This window comes from Silurus aristotelis, assembly GCF_946808225.1.
Source record: "Silurus aristotelis genome assembly, chromosome: 18".
Lineage (NCBI taxonomy): Eukaryota > Metazoa > Chordata > Actinopteri > Siluriformes > Siluridae > Silurus > Silurus aristotelis.
In genome coordinates this window covers 634,333-646,832 of record NC_139591.1, presented here as the reverse complement: position 1 = coordinate 646,832, position 12,500 = coordinate 634,333, and the positions used below count along the sequence as shown (strand labels likewise).

Genomic DNA, 12,500 nt, shown 5'->3' with positions numbered 1-12,500 from the left:
TCACCCAATAATTTTTTTTTTTTTTTTTTTTTTTTTTTTACATTTTTTTTTTTTTTTTTTTATAGTAGAACATAAAAATTCTTCTCCAAACTTTTTACATTTAAATTTTTTATTTTTTTTTAAAAATGTGTTTTTATTGTTTTATTTGTTTAATTTGTATGTATTTTTTTTTAAAGGCAGATCATTTCAGAGGTTTCATTCTTATGCAGTTTATAAGAGGATTTTTTTTATTATAATTATTATTATTGCAAAAATGATACATTTCAGAGACTGGATTTTTTTTTTTCCACATCTGTCCTAAAGAGGGAAATGACTTTTTTGGTATTAATCCCTTGTATCAGGATTTCAAGAGTTTATTTTCATATACGATATGCTAAAAAATATTTTATTTGTACTATAAATATTGTTTTACAGGAAAAAAAAAACAGCCCAGAGGATCATTTTTTACTTTCAATGAATTGCATTAAATTTTTTAATAAAACAAAACCATCCTAAAAAGAACTCTGTAATTTTTTAAAGTGCAGATTATATTCAGAGTTTTATTTTATTTTACTGTATGATACTCACAGAGAAATGTTTTATTTTATTTTTTTCAATGACCTGCCGTTATTAAAGAGAATTTACTCATTGTTTAAGCATATTTTATATATCTGGATATTAAAGTTTTATTTTCTTGTACAATACTGGAAAAGAAATGTCCTTATAAATATCAGGAGGGGAAAAAAATCAAAAATTGGACTGTTTTGCAGAGATCTTCTTGTTTATTTCCATCATGTTCAGCTGATATAAAGAGAACTGGGACATGTCATTTTTTTTATTGTAAAATCGTGTGTAATACCTGGATATGGAGAGTTTATTTTGCTGTTGGATGCTCTGCTCTCACTCAGCCCCGGCTCTGTCCCGTGGAAACGGACACGCTCACTTCATTCCTGGGGAAATAAACCATCACGCTTCAGGAGGTGGTGTTTAGTTTTTTTTTTCTTCATTTTTCATGGACGAGTGAAAGAGACTGAACCAGACGTGAACTTGTGGAACGGTTTGTGCGTCTCGGTCTGAATAATCCACAATTATGATTTTGATGGGAGAAAATATCCATGTTTATATATTTATCCCGTGCATGCAGGACCCTCGGATTTTTTTTTTATCCACTGTTGCTGAAGTTTTCAACAAAAATAACAAACCAACCAACCAACCAACCGCACATCATGAACCACTTATCTGTGGATGTACATACTGTCCTTTTTGTATGCTGAATTAAAAAAATAAATATTTATAGGGTAATTAAAGATTTTTTTCCTGAATGTTACCTAGTCGTGGCTGTGTGTTTTGTGTTGTGTTTAGCTCAGGAGTGATGGAGGACGTTGTGGAGGGTTGCAGGTTTAAATGCTCGGCATTGCGGTAATCAGTTCGAGTCGCCTCCCTTGAACAAATACAATTCATCACAATTTGGCCTGATGCTAGTATAAATCAGCCTGAGCTCGCTACAAGGGCACGGAGCAGCCGCTCAACATGTTAACAACCCTGGGAAAGTGCTCTGGAACGCAGTGGGGACGAGAACGTAGAAAAGCTCCACCACTGTGTGCTGTGTCCTGGATTTCTGCATTCTACGGTACTTTGGTTTTTGGGGTGCGGTGAAAATCCTCAGTACACCTTGAGGGGGTTTGGGGAAGGCAGGCCAGAAAAACGAGCGTGAAATTGATTTTTTTTATTTTTTTTTATCTAGCATTGATTAAAAAACGTATTATAAATAAAGGCTAAAGAAATAAAATGCTGCGGAACAGAGGGGAACACGGAATCGCGTTTCATCCCGTCTTCAAATCATTTCGATTTTAATTTGCACCATTTTGCGATTTGATTCGCTTCGATTCTGCTGAGCTTTGCTGTTTCCCCATAATCACTCCGACCAATCAGCACGAAGAGGTCAAACCACATGACTCTACACACGCACAGCTGAAGCGGGTCGGCGAGTTTAAGGGGAAAAAAAAATGGGAGAAACAACGCTGTAAAAGATCCAAGTCAATGGTCCTTCCTGAACACGTTTTCAGTGTTACGTGTTAAATGAGCGAACGAAGCGAATGAGTCACGGATGTATGTCCCATCAAAACCTGCTGCCAAGAGAACAATCAGAGGACACCCGAAAGCCCCCATGAGCCCCTCTAACCCTGGCGCAATTAGAATCTCGTTAGCAATTAGGACGTTTTTACGGCATGGGTTTATTTTATAACCTAGCATGATTAGCATGGGCTTTTAACGATTAAAGTTTACCACAGTACACAGACATGAAGAGATGTTCAGAAGACCACCACAGAAACTCCACCTGAATATCATTCCACAGAGGGTTATGTACTCCACCTGGAAAAGGAAATTTACACTTGGATAAAATGCAAACAACATTATAAAGAAGTTAGAAGTTTGGTGGGGTTTGTTTTGGCAGCGGATAAGTAAATCAGTAACAACCTAAATATAACTGCAAGAAGTCGAAACTAGAAACATCAAACCAAGCTGAAGTGTAGATGATGAAAGATGGTTTGATAGAGTTTTGTTGCAGGTTTGAGAAGTTTGGAGGGTTTTGGGTGAACTCAGACAGGGTTGAGGATAGCTTGAGGATGGCTTGAGGATACTGGTGAAGCTTGGAAGGGCTTTGATGGTTAAAAATGACAGTTGTTAGGGGTGGACGGGGAAAGTCTGTGAGGCAAATGAGAAGGAAGAAATGTCAAACACTTTTTTAAATTAGTTACAATCCGAATATATATCCAGAAATAGTAGAAGTTAGAAATGTCAAACTGTAGAGAATAAAATTGAGACCAAGCAGGGTTTTGAAGGAGAATTTGTACAGTCATTCAGACAAAGACTGGAGGCAACATCAAATCATTTACTCTCCGAAAACATTTCTTTAGAAATACAGCTTTCATCCAGACTGAACCAAGCAGAGCTTTGAAGGAGATTTGGGGTAGTTTGGAGAACCTTTTGATCTGGTCTGGTCTTCAGAGTTTTTGCATGGTTTTGAGTCTACAGACTGAATGAAAAAATGAATTTTGTAAGTGAAAGTTTTTTATTATTTATTTTTATTTATTTTTTATTATTTAATACAAAATATTGTATAGAATATTTAGATTTAGATTTGTAAGGTGGGGAGACTCTGTATTAATAGGAGATATGGAAAGATTTTAAGGACAGTTTTTGGGTCCAGTTTGGAAAAGTTCTTTTCGCAGATAACAAGCCACATCAAGTTGCCAGAACCCAGTTCAGATATATCTTCAAAATTGAGCATCTAAAGACTTCAGAAAGTTCACACCAGCTGAACTAGAGATGATGAAACCAGAGGCTTGATCCCAACACCTTGATCATGTTAAGATTTAAAAGATGTTTGGTGGAGCTTTTTGAACCTGCAGGAGGTCTGAGAGGCTTGTTTCAGATGTTTGAAAGCGGACTTGTAGTAGATAATAAACAAGCAACATGTAGTTCCAGCTAGAAATTTCTAACCTTCAAAACCTAGCAAGAACATTTACACCTGGAGTTGTAGCAGGTTGAACCTTTTCTTAGGTTAGTTGGAAACATGTTCATGTTTGGTGAGTAATAAAACAAGTGACCTTTCTGTCATGCTGTCAAAGTCACCGTGCTAAGAATGGAAAGTGTCGAGGGGCAGGATGGTGAGGTATGTCGACTGAAAATATGTGTGTGTGTGTGTGTGTGTGTGTGTGTGTGTGTGTGTGTGTGTGTGTGTGTGTGTGTGTGTGTGTGTGTGTGTTCATGTCTGCAGCAGGTACAATGATGAATAAAGAACCTCAGCACTCAGAGCTCAGCCTGTCGACACACTCAAGGTTGTGTTACAGCGAGGGCAGATAGAGGTGTGTGTGTGTGTGTGTGTGTGTGTGTGTGTGTGTGTGTGTGTGTGTGTGTGTGTGTGTGTGTGTGTGTGTGAGTGTGTATGGGGTTATTAAGCATAAGGATGTTCTTGAGGGGGTTTCCAAAGTTTTTGTTTGGTTGAAGAGCATCAGAGTGATTTCTTTCCAGGGTTGTTTGGGTGGGGTTTGGTACCTTGGCTTGGTCGGGGCTGGAGCTGAAATACAGCACTGTGTGTTCAGATGGAAGATAAAATTGGGGTTTTGAGGTAGTTTCAGTTTGGAAGTTTTGAAATATTTTGGATTAATGTTGTAGGTATGTTGAGTCACAGGTGGTGTCTGGGATTTTTGATGAGGTTGAAGAAGGTATGTGGGGATTTGGGGGTAAATATTACACATTTGGAAAGGGATGGTGTGTTTTTTTTTTACTGTGGTTCGTATTTGCGTAAAGGAGAAATTATTTTTAAACATTTAAAGACATTTGAAAAAAGAAATAAACAAAAGATTGGGAGGTTGCTATATTTTCTTTGGAGATGGGGTGGAGTTTGAGAGATGGTTCTGGCCTTATGGAGATGTTTGGAAAGAATGGTGTCAGTTTTTTGTATATGGAGCAGAGATTATAGAAAGAGGTATAGTTTTTTGCCAGTATGGGGTGAAGTATACAGATGTTGGTATTTTTTCAGAGATTTTGGGGCAGAGTTTGGAGGAGATTAATACATTTTAGAGGCGTTTGGAGAACTTTAGGGGAACTTTAGTTTTTTATTTTTTTTGGGGGGCTTTAAGGTTGTTTGGTGAAGTCGGGGGTAGTTGGTGAGGATTGTTTTAGGGTTCAGACAGGGTTTTCTAAATGTTTATGGGGTGGTTAGAGGAGGGGCAGTTGTCCTCGTTGTCCTTCCATCATTTGCTTTCAACAGCTCCATGGTTCTAACTGAGAGGACGCATGACTGTGTCTATTAACAGAGCACAGGATTAGAGCATTACTGAGGGCTGTGAACTCTCTCTCACTTTCTCTCTCTTTCTGTCTCTTTGTCTTTCTTGTCTTTCCTCCAAAAGCTGCTCTCTTCTGTTAAATACTCTCTATCGATTTATAAGTTTTCCGGAGTTTAGCTCTCAGGCGTTCTTGCTAATTTGTTGGATTAAACATGAGATAATTTGAGACTTTAATGAGAATAAGTTCCTCTGTCCTCCTCATTCTTGCTTTCTCTCGTTCTCACAGAGGCCCCGCTGTGTGTCTCATATCCTCGCCTCATCTGTCGTTCTGATTTATACGTTTTCCAAAGGCTGCCATGTTTGGCACTTCGGGTCAAATCGTAGCTTTTTTTTTCCCTTTTCTCTCGCTTTTCTCTCTGGAGTTAGAGAACAGAAATGAATCCTGTCACTGATGGCTTTACCTGAAAACACTTTCTTTGGTTTAATTGTTAAATGTTAGAATTCGAGTCAGCTTCAACATTTCCATTAAGGAAAATAAAACCAGAAGGTCTGGTGTTGAAATGCAGCTCGTTGCAGTAACAGAGTAGGTAATGAGTACAGTATTGTGTATTTATTTTCTGGTGTGTGTATGAACAGTGGTTTTCTTTGATGTCGGAGTATAAAGGCAAAGTCAAGCACAATTTTAGTTTGAAATCTCAAATCTCTGGTTTCTCGTGTGCTTACACATTAGATTCATCACTCCTTTTTTTCTTCGAGCCGAAGCACTTTTGAACTCGTTCTGTTTGTTGCTTCGTGGGTTTTGGGTCTTTTTGATCAGCGAATTGCGTGTTTACGGAATTGGTGAATGTAACTCTGTGTAATTAGAGTCTCTGCACATGGACAGTTTGTTAAAAGCTTAAAAAAAGCTACCGGATGCGCTGAAGAGCTGAGAACTTTACAACGTCATGAAGTTCTGTGCTAAAAATCAAACAGGTCAAATTTCTGATCCAAAGCACCCTCAGTCTCATCGACCTGATCGGATCGACCTTGTTTTGACCTTTTTTTTAAAAAAGGAAGAGAATGAGCATTCCTGAAACTCAGCGTGAACTCGGCCCCTGCCTCTGCCTCCTGCCCAAAAAGCCTCAAAGGCTCTGAAACGGAAGCCCAGCAGTCAGATAATGGGGGCCGGAAAACTCGAAAACCCGGGGGTCGGCTTTTGTTATGCACACCAACACGCCTTCTGAAGGAGAGACGTTAGAGAAAGGACGTGGGATCGTTCCCGTCCTTATAGAGGCACTAATTACCTTGGTGGGCGTGACCGAGACATCAGCTCAGACGTCAATCTCTTATCACGTGACCCACGAAAAAGTCTGAAAGGTTATATTAAACATCAGCAAATATTTTTATAGAGAAGAAATACTTTACAATTCCAAAAATATCAAACATTAATGTGACACCCAGTCATGTGTTTCCTCAAAATTATAATATAGAACACATTTCAGGCTGATATCTAAAGTCAAGTCAAGTTTATTTCTATAGCGCTTTTCACAACAGACATTGTCTCAAAGCAGCTTTACAGAATTTTAACAGTTAAGGTGAATGTGTGCATTAATCCCTGATGAGCAGCCGTGACGACATGTCTAAAATTAATCCACACTAATTCAGTGCCACCACGAAGAAGATTATTTTCTTAAAGCAACTTACAGCTTCACCTCAGACACTGGAGACTCCTTCCATAAACATTGCTCTATCATCTTTTTTATCTGTTGATGTAAGAAGATAAGAGAAGAGAAGAGAAGAGAAGAGAAGAGAAGAGAAGAGAAGAGAAGAGAAGAGAAGAGAAGACCATAAACTTCACCAGGGTTTGTTTTGTGCTCGATGTGGGTTCGCTGCTCATTGTATCCGGAGACAAAGCAGCCTGACTGCAGAGGTATAAAGCTATTGTGATGTAGTGAGCCACACAGTGAACGCACTTTTCACCCGTACGTCCCTCCGGTGTGTGTTGAGTGAAACGACCATCATCAGCACGGCCCTGTGTGGAATTTTCTTGCATGTTGCTATGACGCTCTGCGCAAATCATGCTGCATCCCTGAAGGTTACGTTCCCCGGGATGACTGCTGCTGACTGTTATCTTTCTCTGGAAGTTACGTTTTGAACCATAACATTTAACTCAGAGTTTAAATGCTAACACAGGATGGTATCATAAAGTTTTGGCTCGCTCTGTTTACAAGAAAGTATCACCTTCAAAATAGTACAGTAATACAGTGCTCCCAGTGCTCCCAGTGCTCTTCTGGAACGTGTCCTGGAAGTCTTCTTTTCGAAGCGTGTCAAAACAGCACCAGTTGCACGGTTCCTGATGTACACTGGACCATGTCTTTTGGCACTTAAGAAGGCCAGTGCTCCCTGTGACTGTGTGTGCAGCTTCGTGCTGCCATCTGTTGGCGTGTTACAAAACTAGTCTCTAAACTTTTTGATACCACCTCCTTTTAAATATTTTCTGATGTCAAAGTGTGTTATTCAGGATGGTGGGATTACATTAAATAACTTGCAAAACAAGAACATAAAACTACCTGATCACAGCCCTGCTCTGTAGACCTGCTCTGGAGCCCTGCTCTGTAGACCTGCTCTGTAGACCTGCTCTGGAGACCTGCTCTGGAGCTTGTTAGATTATCAGCCAATCAGCAGTTGTTTCTCAGACTACAACTGCAGTCTACTGTATATAATACAGATCATAACCCAAAGGAATATCACTAATCAGGGTTAATGAAGCACTGCTTGAGTTTCATTTATGCTCTGCAAGTTTATGTGAAATGTTTGGATGGACAGCTCCTTGACTATTATGCAATTCTCTCTGGATGGGTCTCAAACATCTCATTAATTATTGAAGTAACCACATCCAGAACATTTTCCACAGTTCACAGCACTGACAAGGCTACTTTCTGGAGCTGTTTATTCAGTATTTCACACTAGCCAATGAGATAAAAGTGACATTAAGCCCCGCCCTTTAGTGGTTTATGTCAGAATGGAGAATGGTTTGAGTTGCAGATAAAAGTTCTTTAGCACATTTGGCACTCTGGTGTATGTGAAGTGTCTCAAATCAGCCAATCCGTGAGGTTTCTTTCATTAGCGTCACATTTATAAACATTATATATTGTATATAATATTTATATTCATTATATTCATATAAAATATAATATATTATATGAAACGATATTATATTTTCACACCGCATTGCACTGGGATGCTGTAACTGCAGCTACTTTTTGTGTTTTGATAGCATAGCTAGCTAGCAAAACATCATCACAACACACAGTGTGAAGGAGGAGCTCATCCATAACGTTTTCAATTAAAATAAATCTTCTGAAATTTTTTGGTTGTTCAGAACTAAGTTTAAAATAGAGTTTAGGGCACACACACACACACACGCACACACACACACACACACACACTTACACACAAGTGGGACTTTCCTCTCAGACCGAGTCCACGTTAATTCATTACAGCGAGGAATGTTCGCGTGTCATGGCGGGTTAAAACCACACAGGTTTTAGCGTTGTGAACTCAGCCACGTGTTTAAGAAGGAAAAACAAGAATTCACGCTCAATCACGTTTAAAATATATCTCTAAATTTAATTAAGATCACTGTACAGACCATGTGACAGGCCCGCACGTGAAGAGAGACAGGTGTAAAAACACTAATCCCGGAGCGCTATTAGGACGATGGTTAGATTAATCATGGTCCCACTGATGTGAAAAATCTAATGGAATGAGTGAAATGAAAACAAGCAAAGAAATTTCAGCTAATGAAGTGCTGGCAGTGAGTTCTCCTGGCCTTCCAAATGGAAAAAAACGCCTGAAAGTATGTGCGAAATGAAGCGCGTGGTGATGGCAGCTCAGAGGAGGGAGCTGAACCTGGAAAAACGTTTCCTGTAATACCAGTACACCGTCGCAAGCTACTGAGTCCTACAGCGGTTTTAAACGTCTTTTCTGTGACTCTCCACCACCACCACCCCCTTACCCCATACACACACACACACACACACACACACACACACACCACCACCACCACCCCGAAACTGAGCCTCCATTACACTGGGATTGAATTTAATCACCTTTGGCTTGCGCTTGCGTTCGGTTGATTGCTGCGAGTAATTGCCTCGGCCCGGTGCTCAGCACAACCTCGCTGATTTCATCACCATCGTCTACCTCTGTTCTCATTACACAGGCTTTTAAAATAATTATAATAATAAAAATAAAAATAAAAACTCATGCTGTTGGACGACGGAGCTCATGGCCCACAGCTCACTCTCGACTCTCGACCTAAAGCGCGTGTTCAGCTACAAAAACCTGATTACAGACGCGATCAAAACTTCCTGACGTCAATAAAACAACATCAGAGGTTTGATAACAGGAGTTATAAGTGAACCATGGTTTGGGACGGGCCCAGAGACGCTGCAGAGCTACAGACATCTCAAATTCAGAACTGGGAGTAGAGAGGGGGGGGGGCGAGAGAGAGAGAGAGAGAGAGAGAGAGAGAGAGAGAGAGAGAGAGAGAGGGGGAGAGAGAGAGAGAGAGAGAGAGAGAGAGAGAGAGAGAGAGAGAGAGAGAGAGAGAGAAAGAGCGAGCGAGAGGGGGAGAGAGAGAGAGAGAGAGAGGGGGGGGGGGAGAGCGAGAGAGAGGGAGAGAGAGAGAGAGAGAGAGAGAGAGAGAGAGAGAGAGAGAGAGAGAAAGAGCGAGCAAGAGGGGGAGAGAGAGAGAGAGAGAGAGAGAGAGAGAGGGGGGGGAGGGGGGGAGAGAGAGGGGGGGGGGAGAGCGAGAGAGAGGGGGGGGAGAGAGAGAGAGAGAGAGAGAGAGAGAGAGAGAGAGAGAGAGAGAGAGAAATGCTTAATCTGATCTTCTTTCCTTCCTTAGTTTTTACCAAATTCTTCATAAAGAGCAGCACTGCTGAGTTCTGGATTGTGATTGGTTAGAAGTCAGGCGGTGATTAATTCTCTATGTGAACGCTGACTAACCGCATCAGTACCTGACTTTACTAACATCCTTGTAGCTGAATGAGTACAAATCTCCATAAAATCTCTTAGAACATCTTTCCAGTAGAGTAGAGTTTATAGTATCAGTAGATGGAGACTCAATGTAGAATGAGATGTTTAAAAAGAAGCACATAGCAACCTTATGCTCAGGTGTCCACTATATTTTGACACAGATCAGCTATAACATTATAACATTATGAGTGGTGAAGTGAAGAACTCTGATGATCTTCATCATGGCTCCTGTTAGTGTGTGGATTTATTTATTAGGCAGCAGGTGAACATTTTGTCCTCAAAGTTGATGTTAGAAGCAGAAAAATGGGCGTAAAGATTTTAACGTCTCCAAAACTGCAGCTCTTGTGGGATGTTTCTGGTCTGCAGTGGTCAGAATCTATCAAAAGTGCTCCAAGGAAGGAACAGTGGTGAACCAGCGACAGGGTCGCGGGGGATGAGGATCATTGATGCACGTTAGGAGTGAAGGCTGGACGTGTGGTCCGATCCAACAGACGAGATCCTGTAGCTCAAACTGCTGAAGAAGTTTATGATGTTAATGATCGACAGGTCAGGGAAAGGGGGACTAACACAGTATTAGGCATGTGGTCATAATGTTATGCCTGATCGGTGTGTGTGTGTGTGTGTGTGTGTGTGTGTGTGTGTGTGTGTGTGTGTGTATATACACACATACATACATACATATATATATATATAGTCTGCGAGAGTAGAGCGGATCAGGAAGATCTATATGATGATGTTTCAGCCCTCTTGTAAATCGGCTGTATAAAATTCTGATTCTGTTTCATAAACCGTGTCAAGGGTTTTTTCTTTTTTTTATTTCCACATCATCTCCCAGAGACAGACGAGGCTTAAGGCTCTCACGGCACTGTGATTTGGAGCGGATTACAAAGTGTAAATATGAGGTAGGATCAGTAATGAGGCGAAGCTGCAACGCAGTTCTCACTGTCGTTTACGGTAAAACCGAGATATAAAAATGTTCCTTCGTAATTTTAGGGAAAATGAGTCTATTGTTATACAGATTGAGGTTTTATTGGTTTGGCAGATTAACTGAGTGAGAGAGACTTTAAACCAAGTGCACAGCCGAGCAGCTGAGGGGGTTCAGGGTTCAGGGTTCATGAGATTTGAACTCACAATCTTCTGGATCCTAGGACACTAACACCTAACCATGAAACCCGGAGCGCTGCATTAGTCTTCCACAGAAACAGAGTCCGAAATGTGTGTCATAACAGTTGCAATGGTTGTTGTTGTTTTAAGGTTTGAAATTCAGAAATAGTTAATAGTTAATAATTTATTAATATGACACACAGATATACATTACATTTTACAGTCGATATAAAAGGGTGTGTGTTGGATTAGGGTGTGGCACAGAGTTGTGCTAATCACACTAATCATGCTAATCACGCTAATTGTGCTAATCACGCTAATCAATGCTGCCTCAGATGTTTTAACAACTTCATGTTTTCATTTTTGGAAAAGAAAACACACAAACACACATACCAATCGATTAGTTTTCAGTTTGCAGGCAGGCGTGTGTGTGTGTGTGTGTGTGTGTGTGTGTGTGTGTGTGTGTGTGTGTATGTGTGTGTGTGTGTGTGTGCGCGCGCGCGCGGACGGAGAGCCGCTCTTCACGCTTAACTGCTTCCATCAAATTATTTTTACTAGATGAGGTAATGTAACGTATTTAGTGCCAAATAACGGCCTGTTATATAGTGCTTTATATGTGTGTGTGCGTGTGTGTGTGTGTGTGTGTGTGTGTGTGTGTGTGTGTGTGTGTGTTGATATTCAGCTAAAAGTTTCTCGATCCGCTCCAAACCCTCGTTGTTTCATTTCTCTGCGAAAGGAATCGTGTGCAGTGTTGGAGCTGATGGATGATGGGAGTTTGCTGCGGCGGTGATTTATTGGTCGGCGGTGCGAGCGCTCCTCGGCTCATTCTCAGCTCAGAGTGGAGTTTTGACAGTTAAGAGAAGTCCATCAGTCTTTACGCAGCTTTGACCCTGTTCATGGGCCACATACATCAAACCCAAAACCCACTCCCCCACCCCTCGCCTGATATACACACACACACATCAACACACACACACACACACACACACACACACACACACACACACACACACACATTACCACACACACACACACATTACCACACACATTTATATTCCTGCTCCGACAGGCGCTACACCTCCGAGTCAGCGCCCCACCGGGGCACATCCGTCTGGATCCCGAGCTCCAGGGCTCACAGTGTCCCCGAGCACATTCTATTACATCTATATACAAATATTTAAAAACATTTTTAGCATACAAAATTTCCTGAACAACCTGAGAGACCTTAATCTAATCTGAATCTTAATTTCTTTAAGACATTTTATCAGGAACATCTCCAAAAAGGTAAACAAATAATAAAAATAAATAAATAAAAGATTTTAATTATTTAAACTTTTCTTGCAAAACAGAAATAAAATTTTCCTCCAAATTCTTCAAATCATCTGAGGATTGTGAAATGTTTTTAATGCGAACATCAAAAATCAAAAAAGCAGAACAAAAATTCGTACACAACCTCCAGAGAGACAGAGGAGCTTCAGAATAGCAAAGATTTAGAAGGAACTTTGTGCTCAGATATTTTGTACAAACTAAAAAATAATCTGTTATTTTTGAGAAACATAAGGAGAATCTGAAAGAAAAACAGAGCTTTGGCTTTTCTCATAG

At 40.5% G+C, this 12,500-nt stretch overlaps 1 protein-coding gene across 2 annotated transcripts in view; it reads left to right on the top strand.

Moving 5' to 3' along the window:
- The window catches only part of wnt11 (wingless-type MMTV integration site family, member 11), a 16,762-nt gene extending 15,456 nt beyond the window's left edge, over positions 1–1,306 (top strand). For both annotated transcript variants that reach the window (XM_083567881.1, XM_083567882.1), the window contains exon 6: positions 1–1,306. This exon is cut by the window's left edge and continues 383 nt beyond it. The gene's annotated coding sequence lies outside the window, so the exon portion shown is untranslated.
- The last annotated feature ends 11,194 nt before the right edge of the window (positions 1,307–12,500 follow it).